The 22,664-nt window shown below is 41.1% G+C and overlaps 1 long non-coding RNA gene across 1 annotated transcript; it reads left to right on the top strand.

The window, feature by feature from the left end:
* The first annotated feature begins 905 nt into the window (after nt 1-905).
* LOC106572770 (uncharacterized) lies at nt 906-16,806 on the top strand. Its single transcript, XR_006759320.1, has 12 exons — nt 906-1,207; nt 3,098-3,216; nt 3,510-3,603; nt 3,712-3,840; nt 4,167-4,322; nt 4,478-4,565; nt 4,699-4,942; nt 5,072-5,161; nt 5,321-5,363; nt 11,598-11,781; nt 15,483-15,546; nt 16,032-16,806. It is a non-coding gene; the product is annotated as an uncharacterized lncRNA (long non-coding RNA).
* The last annotated feature ends 5,858 nt before the right edge of the window (nt 16,807-22,664 follow it).

Raw genomic sequence — 22,664 nt, 5'->3', positions numbered from 1 at the left:
AACCTGGAGGATCATAATCAGTGACCAATACTTTGGGGGGGGGCACTTGCCTAGTTAAATAAAGATTAAATAAAATAAAAAATATACATTATCTAAACCCTTTCTTTTACATTACTTATCAATCTTTGAGGTTTCTCATTGAAGCATTGCTTGACATAATCAATGCACTTGCCCTAGTGTCATGTTGTCTAATGATTGGAAACAGGCGCAGGAATACGTAATAGGGGTTTTTATTTAACCTCAGGAGGCTGAAAAAATGTGTCTTGTCACCGAAAACCCTCACAAACTTTTACAGGTGCACAATTGAGAGCATCCTGTCTGGCTGCATCACCGCCTGGTACGGCAACTGCACCGCCCACAACCGCAGGGCTCCCCAGAGGGTGGTGCAGTCGGCACAACATATCACCGGTGGCAAACTTCCTGCCCTCTAGGACACCTACAACACCAGATGTCACAGGAAGGCAAAAAAGATCATCAAGGACAATAACCACCCGGGCCACTACCTGTTCACCCCGCTACCATCCAGAAGGCGGGGTCAGTACAGGTGCATCAAAGCTGGGACAGACAGACTGAAAAACAGCTTCTATTTCAAGGCTATCAGACTGTTAAATATCCATCACTAGCACAGAGAGGCTGCTGTCTACATACAGACTTGAAATCAATGGCCACTTTAATAATGTCACTTTAATAATGTTTACATATCTTGCATTATTCATCTCATATGTATATACTGTATTCTATACTATCTATTGCAACTTAGCCTATGCCGCTCTGACATTGATCGTCCATATATTTATATGTTCTTATATTCTTTATATATTCCATTCCTTTACTTAGATTTGTGTGTATTAGGTATTTGTTGTGAACTTGTTAGATATTACTTGTTAGACATTGCTGCACTGTCGGAACTAGAAGCACAAGCATTTCACTACACTCGCAATAACATCTGCTAAACATGTGTATGTGACCAATAAAATTTGATTTGAAGTTATCTGATGAAGTAACAGGAAAGGCATGTCCCAACATGCATCAGGGTGTCCTTCTCCTCCTCCAGCATTATCATGAGTTCCTCATACCGTCACGTGTAGGAGAACGGAAAATAAAGGCAACTTACAGAGAAGTCACAGTATATATTAAAGGACTTCAGCTGTGCTTGATCTAGGAACGATGGAAACAACTAATTAGTCCCAAAGACGCTGATCATAAAGTAAGTAAAATTTGTCCAGGGCCCTACACTACTGGGATCAAGGCTGGGGTAATATAAATATTACGTGTTTACGTAGAAATAGCCAACTTTATATGTTCTGTGAATGTAGCCTAACTTTAAGAATGACATACTTTCATCTTGGTGAATTATTATGTAATGTCTAGACAGGTTTATTCATAACAATAAACAGGTTAATCATTTGCTTTTAGTGAAAGGTGAGAAAATCTATTTAGTTTCTTTGCATTTGAAAATAATTATCAATAGGCATCTATTTCCAAGGCTATTATTTATTACATTTCCATAATCATTGCAGCATCAATTCGTCCCCTTTTCCAGCCATGATGGGTTCATACTCCCAAAGTAGCCATAGATTACAACAAATTACCATGCGCATCTCTCGTTTAATTGGACATATTAGATATGCTATGTATTCTGCAATAATTATGAAAATATGGATTGTGTATAAATGTAATATTGTCTACTAAATAAATGTTACATTACTGTATTCAGACGTAAGCTACAGAAGTAACCTTCTGTTCCACAGGATCAATTGCATAGAGCAAAATACTTGTTAAAGCTTGTCTGTTTACTACTGTGAAGTTGGTCAAATTAAATGAGAGATTGGATGAATGGCTTCCTTGTTGTAGGCCCTATGCTACCTCGAGAGTATTAAAAGATCACTGAAAAGGTGAGGAATTTATCATGCAATGATCATGAAAATCAATAAGAACACTTATTTAACGTTTCTTTAAGCAGGGAGTCATGCTGAGACCATGGTCTCTTTCGCAGATGAGCCCTGCATAAACATCAATAAACAGCAACTACACTATATACACACATCAATTACACAATGCATGAAAAGCAAACACTAAAATCAACCTAATAGATTTATAGATTTATAGAAAATAGATTCTCTCTTCTCACTAATGGCAAATGATTGCATCATGTTATTAACCTGTTTATTGTTGTGAATAAGCCTGTCCATCATATCCCCCATTTGTACAAAATACTAGTCTGTTTTCAATGCTAAACTTCAGCCACTAGAAACTGTCCATAGGCATGGTCTAAAGTTTGTGGGAAGGTGAGCACATTTTCATGTCAAGTTCAGTTTTTATAAATGCCAACTTTTGCTTGAAAACTGTCTCACACATGTTTTAGGGTCCATTTTGTACATATGCACGGTTTATAAATGAGGCCCCAGGCCAGGGTTTGAAAAAGAAATGAAGTTTTCTCGAAATCTAAAGGCACAACCTAGATTGGAGCCAATGTCTTATGTAGTTGAACATGTTATTATTCCTACCTGATAGTGACAAATTGACACGTTTTCATTTTCGTCAAAAACAACCTATATTGAAGTGCCTTTGAGTTTACGGTTTGCACATGCGCATTTTATCTCGAGACGACCATTGACGTGTTTCTACGCATGAGTTGAGCTAGCCAACTTCGCCATGACATCACCTACAAGTGTGATCGAGGATTTCTATTGGTGAATCAGTTTTAGTCTGTCTTCATACTATACTGTCTTTGGGAGAATGGACTTTGCTCAATGTACAAGGCTACTTCACCACAAGAGAGCACCATTCTCTAATAACTATTTGCCAATTTCTGTTTCATACTTCTCAAAGTTGATAACTAGCTTGTTCATTTTTTTTTCTTCCTGTGATTGAATTCAGCAAGATATCATAATATACAAATTGAAAGGTTATTACATTTTATTATGATTCAGTTCACTTTTATTCACATTGATGGTGGTGACTGTTAACTCAGGGGTGGCCAGCCAAAGTATATTACTATATTATATTTATTAACGGTGCAGTGTATGCAATATTTATGCAGAATATAATAGCGCTATTCTTACTATACATGTACTAAAATACATTAAGTCTACAGGTCTGTTCATCTCGATACTTCAAAACTCCTAAGATCGTCACAAATCCAGTGTGTGGGTCTTCCAGTGAGTTGGTGAGGATTGAGGAACTATGGCACAGTTTGAAAGCTTGATATGGACTGTAAGTGAAACATTTCTGATTTGCACATTTTGTGGTTTGGCATGTTTCACAAAACAAATGATCAATGTAAATATTTCCTCCATGAAATATGAATCAGAGTTATTATTAGCCTACTATATAGTCTTAGTTTCAATTTGACTGAGAACCTTATAGAAAAAACATGGAGGAGAGAAATGCATTTCATTAACATTTATTGACTAAATTTTCAGATAACAGGTTATCTTGGGTTTGGTGTCACATCTTTAAATGTAATGTATGCTGATGGTGATATTTTATTTCTTCTCTATTTGCAGATACATTTTATACTTCTAAACATTGAGCCCTGTTCCACATATGATCCAGCCATCTATAAAATAGGTGATAGAGATTGCATAATGTGTAGGCCTGGTAAGGACCTTGTGTATATTTATGAAGGGTTAATTATAATAACAGCAATAATAATAATTATAATAATAATACCAAAACTGCATTATTTTCTGGTTCTCTTTTCAACAGGAAATCGTGTACATAGTCATTGTACTAAATCTAAACATACACCTTTCTGTGTGGCCTGTATTGACTCCACCTTCCTTGATGAGCCCAGTGGTAAAACAACATGCAACAACTGTACCACATGTGATCCAGGTGAGAATTCTGTGTTCTGGGCATAAACACTGAGCTACTTTACTATATCATCTGTTGTTTTAATGAAATACAACAGACTTTACATTTAGCTTCAGATACCAGGTGAGAATTCTGTGTTCTGGGCATAAACACTGAGCTACTTTACTATATCAGCTGTTGTTTTAATGAAATACAACAGACTTTACATTTAGCTTCAGATACCAGGTGAGAATTCTGTGTTCTGGGCATAATCACTGAGCTACTTTACTATATCATCTGTTGTTTTAATGAAATACAACATACTTTACATTTAGCTTCAGATACCAGGTGACATGTTTTCTCTATAGGTTTGGGTTTGATGGTAAAGCAGCCATGTAGACCTTCATCAGACACTGTCTGTGGAACACTGGAGGGGTTCTACTGTCTAGACCCAACTAAGGATGGTTGTAGAGCAGCCCAGAGACACAGCAGCTGTAAACCTGGTCAATACATCAGCCACACAGGTTGGTCTTCTCTCAGTCATAATGCTAATTATGCTGTCAATTTAGTCAAGTTGGTAACTTCAGTGTGAATAATCATTAACAGTTCATGGAATTAAATTAGTAGGTGAAAAACGAAATGCAACTTTTCATTAAGATTTCAACATGTATTTATGCAGGAACAACATCTACAGATACTGTGTGTTCTGACGGTACTGGTGATACCTATTCAGATGGATCATTAACAGCCTGCCAGACATACACACAGTAAGTTCACATATGTTTACATACATCAAAAGTGTAAGATAAATAATACAATATACTAAACTACAAATCTACAACAAAACGGAAAGTTGAATGATCAAACTGCTGTCTCAGACTGTTATATTATGTGTTACAGGTGTAAATCCTTAGGTCTTCAAGAACTTAGACCAGGAACTAATTTGTCCAATTCTGAATGTGGACCACAATCCTCACAAATAGAAACTGGAATCATCATTGGTGTTGTTGTGGCATCAGTCCTAATAGCTCCTGCAATAATAATAATAAGAAGAAGAAGAAGAAGAAGAGGATATATAATTCTAAGGAGGATAAAAAGTCCAACAACAGTGACTTTTTCTCCAGTGACAGTAAATGCTGTAGAGGTATGTTGATATAATCTACATGTTGAACAGTCACTGTTCTAAGGTTAGCTGAGCAGATATTATTATTGTTCTACTTACTCTGGGATCAACTAGAAATGTTTTATTGACTAATATGTTTCCTTCTATTAGGCATCATCAGATTTAGAGGAAACACCAAGCAATGTAGTACAATGAAACAGAAGAAAGTACAGCATCTTGCAGGTGCTGGTTTTGTAAATGGTGAGTTGTCAAGAACTTCAGCCGTATGACTAAAGGTGTATGCTCTATTACTTCACCTTATCAATGCAATGATGACAACTAAGATATGGTCAAAGTACTATGAAACTATATCTTCACTTTCACACGGTCCTTGTTCATTACTGGTTTATTCTCCCACAGATTCAAGCTCTGACCGCACTCATCATTACAAATGCTACCTGAGGTACGTCCAGAGTCTGTACACTGTGGTAAATGTTATCTACATTCAAATGTTTCTTAAAGTTGGTTTCTGGCATATTACTGTTGCTAAGTAGGATTTTATAAGGGTTGCCAAAGTGGAGTAAAACACTGTATTTGTCAATGTTTTTTGTGCACTAGTATCCCAAAGTATACTGCTCAAAAAAATAAAGGGAACACTTAAACAACACATCCTAGATCTGAATGAAATAAATAATCTTATTAAATACTTTTTTCTTTACATAATTGAATTTGCTGACAACAAAATCACACAAAAATAATCAATGGAAATCCAATTTATCAACCCATGGAGGTCTGGATTTGGAGTCACACTCAAAATTAAAGTGGAAAACCACACTACAGGCTGATCCAACTTTGATGTAATGTCCTTAAAACAAGTCAAAATTAGGCTCAGTAGTGTGTGTGGCCTCCACGTGCCTGTATGACCTCCCTACAACGCCTGGGCATGCTCCTGATGAGGTGGCGGATGGTCTCCTGAGGGATCTCCTCCCAGACCTGGACTAAAGCATCCGCCAACTCCTGGACAGTCTGTGGTGCAACGTGGCGTTGGTGGATGGAGCGAGACATGATGTCCCAGATGTACTCAATTGGATTCAGGTCTGGGGAACGGGCGGGCCAGTCCATAGCATCAATGCCTTCCTCTTGCAGGAACTGCTGACACACTCCAGCCACATGAGGTCTAGCATTGTCTTGCATTAGGAGGAACACAGGGCCAACCGCACCAGCATATGGTCTCACAAGGGGTCTGAGGATCTCATCTCGGTACCTAATGGCAGTCAGGCTACCTCTGGCGAGCACAAGGAGGGCTGTGCGGCCCCCCAAAGAAATGCCACCCCACACCATGACTGACCCACCGCCAAACCGGTCATGCTGGAGGATGTTGCAGGCAGCAGAACGTTCTCCACGGCGTCTCCAGACTCTGTCACGTCTGTCACATGTGCTCAGTGTGAACCTGCTTTCATCTGTGAAGAGCACAGGCCACTGGCGAATTTACCAATCTTGGTGTTCACTGGCACATGCCAAACGTCCTGCACGGTGTCGGGCTGTAAGCAAAACCCCCACCTGTGGACGTCGGGCCCTCATACCACCCTCATGGAGTCTGTTTCTGACCGTTTGAGCAGACACATGCACATTTGTGGCCTGCTGGAGGTCATTTTGCAGGGCTCTGGCAGTGCTTCTCCTGCTCCTCCTTGCACAAAGGCGGAGGTAGCGGTCCTGCTGCTGGGTTGTTGCCCTCCTACGGCCTCCTCCACGTCTCCTGATGTACTGGCCTGTCTCCTGGTAGCGCCTCCATGCTCTGGACACTACGCTGACAGACACAGCAAACCTTCTTGCCACAGCTCGCATTGATGTGCCATCCTGGATGAGCTGCACTACCTGAGCCACTTGTGTGGGTTGTAGACTCCGTCTCATGCTACTACTAGAGTGAAAGCACCGGCAGCATTCAAAAGTGACCAAAACATCAGCCAGGAAGCATAGGAACTGAGAAGTGATCTGTGGTCCCCACCTGCAGAACCACTCCTTTATTGAGGGTGTCTTGCTAATTGCCTATAATTTCCACCTGTTGTCTATACCATTTGCATAACAATCAGTGTTGCTTCCTAAGTGGACAGTTTGATTTCACAGAAGTGTGATTGACTTGGAGTTACATTGTGTTGTTTAAGTGTTCCCTTTATTTTTTGGAGCAGTGTATTAAGTGAAAACAAACATAGAAAACAGTATTGGCAGCAATGAAATGAAAAGGTAAGGCTACTATTATATTATAATTATTTCGGTGACAACCTGGTTGATTAATAATATTGTGTTGACAATGCAAATAGTCCGGGTAGCTATTTGATTAGTTGTTCAGGAGTCTTATGGCTTGGGTGTAGAAGCTGTTAATAAGCCTTTTGGACCTAGACTTCGCGCTCCGGTACTGCTTGCCATGCGGTAGAAGAGAGAACAGTCTATTACTAGGGTGGCTGGAGTCCTTGACAGTTTTTAGGGCCTTCCTCTGACACCTTTTAACCAATGCAAATGAGTAGGAAAACATTCAAAGCTTATTAATAGGACTACATTTAGCGTAATTGGGAACACATATGGGGTGGGGAGAAGTCAAAGGGTCCTAGTCAGGCTATTTTTTTGTGAAATCCAGATTAAATATAGGGCTTCATGTGTATCAAATCTGTAGGCAATAGTTGGCTATATCAATGAGAAATATAGCTGAAATGTGCAGGCTTTGTCATGATCAAAATAGGCGGGAGTGTTTTCGGTTCTGTTTAGGCTATGGTTATGTATAAGAACGCAGCTGCACTGAAATGAATAGCCTGATTCAATAGCCTGATTCTCCTGAATAAAAATATGTTAAACTGTTTAGTCTATAAATACCACTTCTATCTTTTTGGTCTTTTTCTACAGGCATAGCCTACCACTAATATATCGGTCCATCTCTAAGCTCTCCTGTTTGGCTAAAATTCTTGAGTCATTGGTGAATAGGCAACTACAATCTTTTTTAATTGTTAACAATACTCTTTCTAGTAATCAATCTGGCTTTAGACCTAAACACAGTACTATTACGGCCACTGTACGTGTTGTAAATGATATTACTAATGCCCTAGATAATAGAAAGTACTGTGCCGCCTTGTTCATAGATTTATCTAAAGCTTTTGACACTGTAGACCAGGCGATACTTTTGGGTAAGCTGTCGTCAATAGGACTGGGATTGGATGCCTGTCGTTGGTTTCATTACTATCTAAAGGATAGAAGTCAGGCTTTTGGAGTCGACGGCATCCAGTCAGAGCCATTGGAGTTGGTTGAAGGGGTCCCACAAGGTTCTATACTTGGTCCATTACTGTTCACTCTCTACATAAACAATATCGGTGATGAGATAAGAAAGTGTCAAATTCATTTATATGCTGATGACATTGTCATGTACTTTATCGCTTCAACATCTGACCAAGCATTATCACTATTGGAGACAGATTTTAAGATATTACAAGGGTCTTTTATACAGCTAAAACTTGTTTTAAATGCAAAGAAAACACATTTTATGATTTTTAATAGGTTCAAAAAGTTGGTTGAAAATACACTTGCACTTACGAGCTTAGATGGTTCTCAAATTAGTCAAGTCTCTGCATATAAATACTTAGGGAAATGGTTGGATGATAAACTGTCTTTTAAAATGCATATTGACCAACTTTGTAAACGGCTAAAAATCAAGCCAGGCTTCCTCTATAGAAACAGGACATGTTTGTCCTCTACAAATAGAAGACAAATTGAGCAAGCTACTTTTATGTCTGTTATAGATTATGGGGATATTATTTACATGCATGCTACGGCATCAACACTTAAATCGCTGGATGCTACTCATCATTGCGCACTTAGGTTTATTACTGTCACGGTAGTCGTAGGATTGAAACCAAAACGCAGCGGGTATATGTACACTCACCTTCTTTTATTTGGACAAAGAAGGGAAACCAAAAACACAACGACGATAGACAGTCCTGTAAGGCATAACGCTAAACACGGAAATAACCTCCCACAAAGTGACAGGTGAAAACAGGCTCCCTAAGTATGACTCTCAATAAGCAACAACGATGTACAGCTGTTCCTGATTGAGAGTCATACCAGGCCAACACAGAAATACTAAAACTAGAACAGCCCCTTAGAAATACAACCACAAGAACATACCCAACACCCCGGAACACATAAATCAAATACCCCTCTACAATACACACACACCCCGAACCACCTAAATCAACTACCCCTCTACATCGACACTTACACCAATAAACCCCAGAAACACTCTACACAAAATATCCCTCTATCTAAACCCATACACAAAACCCTGAAAACAAATACCCTCTGCCACGTCCTTACCAAACTACAATAACAAATCGACCCCTTTACTGGTAAGGACGTGACAATTACGGGTGCTAGCTACAGAACTCACCACTGTGTCTTATATCAAAATGTGGGTTGGACTTCGCTGTCCGTGAGACCAGAACAACATGCTCTCGTGTTTGTCTATAAAGCACTTCTGAATAAGATACCTTCTTATTTATCATCACTCATCAGTATTAGAATTATAATTCCTAAAACCAGGTCTCAAGCATGGATTACACTTGATGCCCATGTGATTTCCACAGAGTTGGGTATGGCTGCCTTTTCCTGTTACGCTCCTTGCCTATGGAATAGCCTGCAGACTAAACTTAAACTTGAGGCTCTTGTCCCCCTTGCTCATTTTAAATATTTATTGGAGCATTTTTATTCTTGTATTGCTTGTAACTGTTTCGGGTAATGCAAGTTCTTGTGCTGTTAGTAGAATAACCTATGTGTAAATGTAATCTGTTGCTGTATTTTTTTTTGTGTTATCTGTGATCGTTTTCTTTATCTTGTTTAGTTTTTTAGTCATTGTACCTAAACTGTATGTGTAAACATATATACGCAGGGCCCAGCTGTAAAACAGACCTTGGTCTCAGTCTATGTTCCTAGTTGAAATAAAGGTATAATCATAATAATATTCTAAATTGCGGAGACTTAGGCCTACCAAGAACCCATGTTGAGGGTGAGCAAGACCTTCGATAGTCTAGTGGACTATGCAGAAAGAATCGTGTAATTCATCATTGTTATAGACTATATCGCTTTACATAATCTGGACTGTTGTTTTTACTAAGGCTAAGCAAACAAGGGGTAGCATATGCTTTTTGCCCTTCTCTATAAGGAGTTAGGCCTATATCCTCACATACCCCCCTCACTTCAAGTCCTGCTTTTAAACATAAGACATCTCAGTGATTGTGTTTGTTAAACAAGTAAACTTGTGGAAAACTGGGAACTCTGGGGAAAGGACAAGGAACACTAAAAGGCCACTAAACCCACACGTGGTGCCTGCACGATACACTGAACCCACACGTGGCGCCTGTACGATACACTGAACCCACACGTGGACCCTGTACGATACACTGAACCCACACGTGATGCCTGTACGATACACTGAACCCACATGTGGTGCCTGTACGATACACTGAACCCACACGTGGTGCCTGTACGATACACTGAACCCACACGTGGTGCCTGTACGATACACTGAACCCACACGTGGTGCCTGTACGATACACTGAACCCACATGTGGCGCCTGTACGATACACTGAACCCACACGTGGCGCCTGTACGATACACTGAACCCACATGTGGTGCCTGTACGATACACTGAACCCACACGGGGTGCCTGTACGATACACTGAACCCACACTTGGTGCCTGTACGATACACTGAACCCACACGTGGCGCCTGTACGATACACTGAACCCACACGTGGTTCCTGTACGATACAACATTAGAATACAAGTTGTACTAATCATTAAGGTGGTTGTCAGCATGACCTTCAACTGCACAATATGCATGAATTCAAAAATGCTGAGTTGGCCCTAGAAAATGTAGCCTAGATAGTATCACTTATTTTTTCCCCCTTGTGAAACCGGTTCTTCTACCAGCAAGTAAATACACTTCTATCCACAGTTCTGTGGGAAACACATTCACCCAAAAGCACCTTTTTACTGAATGACTGTAGACATATCATTTACAGTTGACAGTCTTTTACAATCCCCCACAAAACACATAGTCATAACATACGACTAGATGCAAATTATCGAACTGAACAAATAAAAGAGCAATAGACTTTTAAAACGTCCCTAACATTTCCTGTTATACAACTGTACATGTTGGTTTCACTCTGAGCTATAGGTCAAGGTTTCCTTCCTCATAAAACTCCCCCCCTTCCTGTTTTCTATCTCTACAATCAATGGGCAAATGTATTTACAGTTAAATTAATCTAACAACTATTTGCAGTTTAGCAGTATTATTATGATGAATTTGTCAGACTACTTAGACAGATGGTAAACAGAATGTAAATCTAAGCCTGCAAGCATAGTGTACTTTCCATTCTTTGCCTAACACGTTTCATAAAAAAACTGCAGGGACTTTCCTAGTCATATGACAAAGGCAGATCCTGCTCCCCCTGTCCCACCATGCCTTCCTGCCCTCCTGATCTGAAAGAACTGGATGGGTGAAAGCAAACAACATAATGATTTCACCTGTCTCCTGTTCAGATCAGTGACAATGAAAGAAAGCAGATAGAGGAAGCCACTGTAGACTATTGAGATGTACCTCTACAGTACTCTATGGCTGCCTTGTAATCAGTCCTGTGTTTCTCTCCCTCAGGAATGGCAGACTAAGGAGCTCCTCTCACGTATGACTCCACTGTCTGATGAAGAAACAGAGCCGCTTGATGACATTGGATCTTCCTCAAGAGGTCAAAGGGCAGACTAACCTCTCAGGCAGTAACATCCCAGTCTGCTTCAGTGGCCCAGAAATCATGAGCAAACCCAGACTCAGAGCTGGATAGGTAAGAGATAGTAGTCTCATAATAAAACCCAGACTCAGAGCTGGATAGGTAAGAGATAGCATTATCATAATCAAACCCAGACTCAGAGCTGGACCACCTCTTGTTATACACTACATTTATTAACATGATGTTGTCTGTGAGACTGAAGTTTTATATTTAATTAAAATCATCACAACTTAATTCAGCTGACCATGGGCAGTTAAGAAGGCATGTTATAGAGCTTACCAGATTGTAGTCCTAAAAAACGGAAATGAGTTACCTCTGGTTTGTTCAGACATTCCTATGGTGAAAGAATAGGGTTTTAGGATAAATGCTGAAAATTAGGTCTGAGGTTAAAACAGGCTTAGGAAATATATGTTTTGTTCTATGAGATAATATCAGTCAGTTAACATCACATTGATGAATTATGAAGCATTTATGTGCTTTTTATGATTACATAAATGCTTTGAAATTCACAAAAAGTGATGTTAGCTGATGATTATCTCATAGAACAAAACTCCTAAGCCTGTTTTACCACAGACTGTCATATACATGAGACCAAGGCACAGCGGGTACGTGAATACTCATACTTATTTATTAAAGTGAACACCAAAAAACAATAAATGACAGGAACAGTTTAGCAGGCTAACTAAAAGCAGTGCTAAAACAACTACCCACAAACAAACAAGTGAAAACAAGCTCTTTAAATATGACTCTCAATCAGGAACAACGATGAACAGCTGTTCCTGATCGAGAGCCACACAGACCACAAAGAAATATAACCACTAGAAAAACCCTAGAATACAAAAACCAGAACATACACCAAAACCCCAGAACACATAAATAAAACACCCCTCCACAATACACATAACCCCCGAACCACATAAAACAAATACCCTCTGCCACGTCCTGACCAAACTACAATAACTAATACTCCCTCTACTGGTCAGGATGTGACATTACCCCCCCCCCCAAAGGTGCAGACCCCGTATGCACCTAAACAAAAAATAAATAATAATAAACCCCTAACTAAAGGGAGGGAAGGGAGGGTGGCTGCCGTCAACGACGGCTCCTGTGCTACACCCCCCTCCCCAACCCACCTATACTGGAGGTGGCTCAGGTTCCGGTCTACAACCCCCACCCAACCTGTCCACCCCTGCAGAATACTCAGGGCTGTATAGCGTTTCTGGGGGCTCCGGACTGTAGGCCGACTCTGGAAGCTCCAGACTGTAGGCAGACTCACTCTGTTCCGGACCGTAGGCAAACTCGCTCGGCTCCGGACTGTAGGCAGACTTTCTCGGCTCCGGACCGTAGGCAGACGAGCTCGGCTCCGGACCGTAGGCAGACGAGCTCGGCTCCGGACCGTAGGCAGACGAGCTCGGCTCTGAGCTGTAGGCAGACTCACTCGGTTCTGAGCTGTAGGCAGACTCACTCGGTTCTGAGCTGTAGGCAGACTCACTCGGTTCTGAGCTGTAAGCCCTCTCACTTGGTTCCGGACTGTAGGCTGTCTCACTTGGTTCCGGACTGTAGGCCGTCTTACTCGGTTCTGGACTGTAGACCCTCTCACTCCGTTCTGAACAGTGGGCCGTCTCACTCGACTCTGAACAGTGGGCCGTCTCTCTTGGTTCCGAACTGTAGGCCGTCTCACTCGGTTCCGGGCTATACGCTATTACCGGATACTCTGGACGGGGTACTGTTGCCGAACACTCTGGACGGGGCACTGTCGTCGGACACTCTGGACGGGGCACTGTCGCCGGACACTCTGGACGGGGCACTGTCACCGGACACTCTGGACGGGGCACTGTCGTCGGACACTCTGGACGGGGCACTGTCGTCGGACACTCTGGACGGGGCACTGTCGCCGGACACTCTGGACGGGGCACTGTCGCCGGACACTCTGGATGGGGCACTGTCGCCGGACACTCTGGACGGGGTACTGTCGCCGGACACTCTGGACGGGGTACTGTTGCCGGACACTCTGCATGGGGTACTGTCGCCGGACACTCTGGACGGGGTACTGTCGCCGGACACTCTGGACAGGGTACTGTCGCCGGACACTCTGGACGGGGTACTGTCGCCGTACACTCTGGACAGGGCGCTGTCGTCGGCAGCTCGGGACTGGGCTGACGCACTGGAAGCCTGATGCGTGGGATGGTAGTGGAGGTACCAGCCTGGGGACACGCACCTCAGGACTAGTGCGGGAACAGGCTGAGTTGGACTGGGCTGCCGCACTGGAAGCCTGATGCATGGTGCTGGAAGTGCCAGTTTGGGGACACGCACCTCAGGGCTAGTGCGGGGAGCGGGAAAAGGCTGAGTTGGACTGAGCTGACGCACTGGAGGCCTGGTGCGTGATGCTGGCTGTGGATATACCGGGCCGTGAAGACTCACAGGCGGTCTCGATCGCACCTCCTGCACAACCCGTCCTGGCTGGATGGAACTAGTAGCCCTGTACGAGCGGAGTGCTGGTACAGGGCGAGCTGGGCTGTGCAGGGGCCTGATGGTTGCTGTGCGTAGAGCGGGCGTAGGGTAGCCTGGACCTAGGAGGTGCACCGGTGACCAGATGCGCTGCGCAGGCATCCTCCTACCAGGCTGGATGCCCACTCTAGCACAGCATTTGCAAGGGGCTGGGATCACTCGCACCGGACTGTGCGTGCGTATGGGCGAGATCGTGTGCACTTCAGCATACCTCGGCGCTCTCCACTTCATACGTTCCCCATAATAACCACGGGGAGCTGGCTTAGGACTCACCCTTGGCCTAGCCAAACTACCCATGTGCCCCCCAATTTTTTTTATTGGGGGTGCCTCTCCGGCTTCCTCGCCAGCCGTGGTCCCCAGTAGCGTTGCCGGTCCTCACCAGACTTCCTCCATGGGCCCTCTCCGGCCAGAATCTCCTCCCAAGTCCATGACTCACAACAGTCCACCCGTTGCTCCTTCCTCCGCTGCTTGGTCCGTGTTTGGTGGGTAGTTCTGTCACAGCTGTCGTATAGATGAGACCAAGGCACAGCGGGTACGTGAATACTCATACTTATTTATTAAAGTGAACACGAAAAAACAATAAACAAAGAACGACAGGAACAGTTTAGCAGGCTAACTAAAAGCAGTGCTAAAACAACTACCCACAAACAAACAAGTGAAAACAAGCTCTTTAAATATGACTCTCAATCAGGAACAACGATGAACAGCTGTTCCTGATCGAGAGCCACACAGACCACAAAGAAATATAACCACTAGAAAAACCCTAGAATACAAAAACCAGAACATACACCAAAACCACGGAACACATAAATAAAACACCCCTCTACAATACACATAACCCCCGAAACACATAAAACAAATACCCTCTGCCACGTCCTGACCAAACTACAATAACTAATACTCCCTCTACTGGTCAGGACGTGACACAGACCTTATTTTCTAGATTCATTAAAAAACCCTACCAAAAAGCCATTCATTTCCCCATAGGCTTTGTCCAACGAACCATGGTGGAATTAGTGCCTACAAAAAGACGCCATTGCTATTTCTTTCTATAGTAGTGTTGTATTAAATAGGCTCATTGTCCCTGTCCTATGTGTGTATGAACCAGTGATTATTTCCTCACCCCCTGTTATGTCACAGGTAGGTCTCTCCATGGGTGGGAGATGGATATTTAAGCTAATCAACACTCCCTTTATTTTATTGACTTGTTGAATGATTGATCCATTCATCCTTCCATCCCATCCCAGCCTTCATCTCTTCTGAGGACCCAGCGAGGGTGGAGCACAGTGAGACACTTCTACAGCCAGAGAGGTGAGAGGTCACATGGTTTAGATGGTAAATATGTATATCACGTAAGCAATAGGGAATATGTTCGATCATCTATGTTGATTTACATTAGTGGAAAAGGGTCCACCGATATTAACGTAGTTTCTCTCCCCTTTTCACAGTTTATTTCCTCTCAGGCACTCACGTTTGTTCTTTGTTATTCTGAAAGTGATTTGTGTAGAGTGTACTTTTCACCACTCATTCACCCCATCTCTTTACATTGCTTGTACATATTTGGTGGCCTGATTGCATCCAGACTATGTCAAATTCTGAACACAATGCCCATCCTGACAGATCTGAACCTAATGCGAGCACAATGTGACTTTCGTGCATCCAGATCTAATGCAGCTTTGAGTGATCGGATGACAAAAGTCACCTATAAGTGTCGGGTGTAACTGATGCTCCATGTCCAGTACTGTGTTTTATATACATACATAACATGACTAAATGTGTTTATTTCTGTGTTGCAGGGGCAGTCAAGAAATGGAACAGCAAGGCCACAGAACATGTCACGCAGAGCTGTGGGATGGTGTTTACCACACCACCACCAAACGCCTTCAACAGGCTTGAAAAGTGGGATTGATCTGTTTGATCCATTTGTTTGTTTCAGTTTTCAGTAGTTGAATCCTTTGACATATTGTTGATTTACAAAAAAAAAACATTTTCAACAAAAATGCAATGGATTGGTTAAAAGGTGATACTAAACTTATATACCACGCACAATTTTGACATAGTGGAAGATATACTGAATTTGTACCGTTTTTCATTCTAAGATGGACCAAGATGTACGTAGCTTTTGCAGATATTTGTTCATTAGTCTTGCAAGAGTGTTGATTGGTCGATCATTGGGTTCATTAGTTTTGCAATATATTGTTGCCATTGATTAAAAGAGTAAGAATATGATGCAATATCCAACCCAAAATGTAAACTTGTTTTACTCCATTGTTTGTAAGCAATATAATTGTAAAAAACAAAAGTCAGTTGGTTGCATAAATAATGACGATTACTAAATGTTACATGAAATGTTACAAGAAATATCAAAACCGAATTGAATCGCCTTTGTTAAAATGTAATGGCAATAATTCACTTAATGTTAAGGCATGGAATAATGGATGTTTGAAATATGAGCAGGTGATGATTCGAGTCAGTGGTGGAATAAAGACAATTAGAACAAATGTTGTACAGAAATACTGTGTGTAAATACTGGAGTGATGTATGATTGTTAATAAAATGTCCATAGACCAATTTTTCTTATACTGCGTTCATGTGTATAGGCTGCAAGTACGTTGAAATGAAGTTGTTTTCATGTCGTTGAAACTTTCAACCAAAACCAAACAGAGATTGGACGTCGGGCGTAGTCGTCTTTTCAACTACATTTTGCTAGGTGGGTATAGACTACTACATCTTCCATCCTCTCAGGCCAGAGAAACAGTGTATGAATTAATGGTTGGATCAGAATCACAGTTATAATCATTGGCCATTACGGAGAATTAAGTAAAACCACAAGTCTAAATCCTTATCTCCATCCATGACTAATTTAGGAAAGGGCCGATTTTAGCTAGCTAGCTAGCCACCGGAGGACAAAGACAAGATTTATTTTCAGTTGAAGCCAAATCCAAACTGGCTTCCCTTGACAATTGTTTTGGGTGCACCAGAACCATTCACAGTTGAGCTCAGTCAGTTTAGGTCAACGCTGATTGGCTATTATTTTATACTTTTTTGCTAGCCAAATGCTCACTGGCTTCCCTTGCATTCAATGCTACGGGCGGCAACAATGTCATACTTATTTTGACCCAACAGCATCAGATAGATGGGCTACACGTAACTGAGACAGAGGTGCAGTTTCGCTCACTCAGATGCTTTCCCGGTGAGCTACATTCAGCCTCTTGTGAATTGAAGGAAAATTATGAAACACAGAGAGACAAAATATAAATTATTACATTTTTGGGGCATTCCATTGTTTGGGGAAGCCTGGCTTCCCTTGGCAGCCATGAATATATGCCACTGGGGGAAATCAGATTTTCAACATTTTGATGCCATATTTGTAAATATATAAAATATATGCAACACATTTTCCACCAACAGGTTTCTGTGCCAATGCAACACACAACCAATAAACAAAGCATACCTACTTTGGGCACTTCAATATCATGGTTTACGTTTTCACCAATAAATAGACTATGTCAATCTCAACAAAGAGAAAATACATCCCTTCCTACCTTGTAGGCTTACCCAGTACCGAATGCTTGCCTTGACAATTTCCTAATGTACACATACAATTACATAGATACAGGCACATTACAGAGCTACAGATGAAAAAATGCTTATCCTCTAGGGGGAGTTGAAGTAAAATTCTTGCAAGCTTTTTTGGCTGGTGGCTCATGATGATCAGGCATAATCAAAGTTACACAGACTTTTGGCCTCTCATCCTATTCTAACCACCTCTCACCCACTTTGTATTCATGTTACCTGATGAAATTGCTGTATAATATGAATTTGTTGCCATCTAATGCACATTCAGATGTCATAAATCAGCACTGCAGAGCTCTCCCTGTCCTCTGCCGTGCCTTGACTGTATAAATGTTGATGATATCTGGAAATGTGCATGTACACCCTGGCCCATCTACTGTTGCTTGCCCCAATTCTGACTTGTGCTCTGATATTTGGTTCACTGATTTCAGCTCTCATAAAAGCCTGGGTTTTCTGCAAATTAACACTAGAAGCTTATTACCTAAAATGGATCAATTGAAAGTGTGGGTTCACAGCTCCAATCCAGATGTGTTGGTCATTACTGAGACGTGGTTAAGATAGAATGTTTTAAATACTGATGTTAACCTTTCTATAAACTTTTTTGGCAAGACAGATCTTCCAAAGGTGGGGGAGTGGCAAACAATTTGATTTGCTGGTTTTAAGCATTAAACTTTCAAATAGCTCTTTGTTGACTGTTGCTGGGTGTTATCGTCCTCCATCAGCACCGACATGCATGCAACCTACCCTAAGCTTATGCAAAACTTTACAGCCTTTGCTTTTATTGGTTTTGAGGCTACTTTCCTAAAACAATAGTTGTCCACCTCATTTTTCAGGAGTAACTCTGGCAGGCCTGGAACATTCTTCTTCATCTCAAGTTCAACTGTCGGAGTCAGTTGGAGCGCTGGTGCGCACTGCCTTCATATCATAGGCCTGCAGTAGCTAAAGCTAAATAATAGCCACACCAGACCAAAGCTTCACAAACGTTTTATAAACTTTATTAGGGTAATATCAAAAGTATGTCAAGTCATTGTTTATAGGGAAAATAAGAGCAGGCTATTATAATGCGGCAAACACAGCATTACAGTTGGAACTTAATTTTGCTAAAGAAAACGTCTCAACAGAATGAAACAAAACACTTGCGAACTAGTTTAAACATTCACGAATGTTTCAAACAGACTATATTGAAGCAATTACCAACAAAGGCAAGTGCCTACTGTACCCAACAAATGGCAGAAATAGGCTAATGTTATTTATTTTACAACAGAATATCTTAAACTAAATATGGACCACACAATTAAAAAGACAGATCGAAATTAATTTAAGTTCCAAAAATGCATCCTTCCTGAATAGAGTTGTACAGTAGCCTGCGTTTGGTCGTGCCAACATTCTTCTCATCTTAGTCTATTACAATATTACAACTTATATTAAATTCCCCTTGTGTGCTTTTCACTACAGCCATACTCTTTTATTCTAACTTTTTATTACGTTTTGTTTTACTTCAATGAAAAAGGCCTCCATCTTCGCATTCAATGGTAGATAGCCTAGGTCAAGTCCCCTGATTCGCTCTCTCTCTCCCCAGCATCAGGCGCACATGAGCGCAAGGCATGAATCGTGAATTCGGGGTGTAGGCCATGATAGACAGCCTCTCCTGGATAATATGGCCTGCTACAATTTTATTTATCGGCTTTAAATGTTTTAATTGGCCAAAAGCTGGCAATTGCCATCAGAGTTGTGTTTCCATCAAGTCGACTTGTTGCAGATAAAAGTCTGTGAATAAATTAGAGGTTACATTCCCATGTACCGAATAAAAAACACAAGTAAAATGTATTTCCATAGCATTTTCAACTCCAGGCCTACTGATAGTTTTGTCACATAGCATAGGTAGCCTATAGAGAATGTGCCCATTCTGGTATTGACAAGCTCGCTCTACACAATACATTTTGCAGTGTTAAAACAACACTGCACTAAATCAGTTCATTTTAATACTACCCCGGATAACATATAGTCCCACTCTACAGAGTTTAAAAAGTACTCTGATTATAGTGTTACATTTTTTGTGTTAATGTGAAACTCAGTAGTGTAAAAAACGAACACTGCATTACAGTTCCTAGTGTATGTCACGTCCTGACCATAGTAAGATGTTATTTTCTATGGTAGAGTAGGTCAGGGCGTGACAGGGGGTGTTTTGTGTTTTTCTATGTTTTGTATTTCTATGTTTAAGTTCTAGTTTTTCTATTTCTATGTTGTTGTTTTTTTGGGATGATCTCCAATTAGAGGCAGCTGGTCCTCGTTGTCTCTAATTGGAGATCATAGTAAGTAGGGTTTTTTTTCCACCTGTGTTTGTGGGTAGTTGTATTTCTGTTTAGTCTATGTACCTGACAGAACTGTGCGCTGTCGTTTTTCTCTTTGTTGTTTTTTCTTTAGTGTTTTTGAGTTATAATAAATTTCATCATGAGCACTCAACACGCTGTGCTTTGGTCCCCTCTCTACGACAGCCGTTACAGTGTCATTCAAATGTACACTTGGGAGGAATTAACACTCACAGTGTAATTTCTATTCAACACCTCTAGTTAATCTAGAGTTAACTCTTTATTAGTGTTAACATTTACACTTCTGGTTACTCTGTCCAGTGTAAAAACAATGATTTTCTGGAATTACAAAATAATGATGCATCATGTCCCAAAAATATTTACTTACTGCTTCAAATATCAAATTAGGCATGTGTTACAATGTTAGCACATACTATAACAACAAAGGCATTCTGTCATGTCAAGAGACATGGATTCTGGAATGGCTCACTTAAAGTAACTGCCCAGTGAAAATTTTACTTTTAAAGGTTCATATTCTGTTAACTCACACCAAAATAATGATGTTGACTTATCCAAACTGGTATGTGGCCAAAGCATAAATTGGAGAGAAAAACATAAAACTGTAAAGGCCTTCGAAGGGAGTAGACTGGTATACGGGTTGAGTGCTCATAATTTACTTTATTAGAACACTAAACAAAACAAGAAAAAACACGACAGCCAAACAGTACTGTCAGGTACATGAAACACTGAACAGAAAATAACCACCCACAAACACAATGAAGAAAAAAACCCTACTTAAATATAGTCTCTAATCAGAGGCAATGAGATACAGCTGCCTCCAATTAGAGACCAATCCCAAACACTCCCAACCTAGACATAGACAACCTAGAATAAACATAGAAATATACTAACATAGAACATAACCCAAAAAACCCAAAACACACAAACCAAACACCCCCTGCCACGCCCTGACCAAACTACAATAACAAATACCCCTTATGCTGGTCAGGACGTGACAAAACACTTGCTATGATGGATGGACTGTTACTGAGGATGCGCTCCAGTCAATCAGCAGTTCACTTCCATTAATAGTTGTAATGACCGGTATGTACCCAACATTCCAACATTGAAAAGCTGCTTTTAACATTCTTAATTACCAGGTTTTGGAAACTATTTTACTCAAATTCATTAATCCGTAAATACTGGGCAGTTACCTTATGAACTAAACATGTTTATATTTCATAAAATAAACAGTAAATCAAAAATCAAATAACAAGCACTGGACAAATAAGACATTGATGAATAAAACAAGCCCAGGACATGGTTTAATTTCAGCAATAAGCAAAGTAAGACTGAATTTAACAAAAAACAAGCAAAGTTGCATATGAGTTGGACATCTTCAGTTCAACTACAAATGTACTGTACACCATGTTTACATCCTTAAGAGGATAAAGCAACCTATTCAAAGTTGCAATAGGTGACAGTATGGAACCACGTACCAAAAATGATTTGATCCATAAGCAATCGGTAAATCAAATGGTTTATAGTACAAAATGTCATTGACTATAAGGGCACAAGGCGAGACCCAGATGCAGATGGGAATGGAGTCCAGAAAACAGGCAAAGGTCAAAACTGGGAGGACTAGTAGAAGAGAATAGAAAATCAGGCGCACAGGGAAAAACACGCTGATTGACTTGAACATACAAGACGAACTGGCACAGAGAGACAGGAAACACAGGGATAAATACACCAGGGAAAATAAGCGACACCTGGAGGGGGTGGACACAATCACAAGGACAGGTGAAACAGATCAGGGTGTGACATTGACATCAAGTACACAGCCCACTTCGCTTCCATACAACTTTGAATGCATGGAAATGGTCATCAAAACAAAGAGTTTCAAGTGGTGAGCCAACCAATTGAAGTCGCTCATCTTTCACAACAATGTACTTGATTTTGTAAAACAATGGCACGTCGATGATTACTTCAACACATACGATCAAGCTAAGGCGATAGTCAGCACCTTGGTGCTTTAACTATTTCACTGAAAGAACATTTGTGTGCACTGAGACATTCAATCTAGTAGCAATCTCAGGACCTTCTCTCATGTCATTGAGCTGTACTATCTTCCCTGGACCTATGGCTAATCTGTCCTGGTTGAAAGATTCCCATTTAAAGTGTGTTCGTAAACTATAGAGACACCTTGACTTTTCCACATTTGTTACGTCACAGCCTTATTCTAAAATGTATTTAATGTATTTTTCCCTCACCAATCCACACAGTTCTTAAGACATTTTTGCAAATGTATTACAAATAAAAAACGGAAATATCATATTTACAAAAGTATTCAGACCCAGTACTATGTTGAAGCACCTTTGGAAGCGATTACAGCCTTGAGTCTTCTTGGGAATGACACTACAAGCTTGGCCCACCTGTATTTGGGGAGTTTCTCCCACTTTTCTCTGCAGATCCTCTCAAGCTCTGTCAGATTGGATGGGGAGCCTCGCTGCACAGCTATTTTCAGGTCTCTTCAGAGATGTTAGA

Source organism: Salmo salar, chromosome ssa15 (assembly GCF_905237065.1).
Source record: "Salmo salar chromosome ssa15, Ssal_v3.1, whole genome shotgun sequence".
NCBI classification, from domain to species: Eukaryota; Metazoa; Chordata; class Actinopteri; order Salmoniformes; family Salmonidae; genus Salmo; species Salmo salar.
Note: the sequence above shows the minus strand (reverse complement) of the source record. Positions and strands in the feature narration are given on the sequence as shown.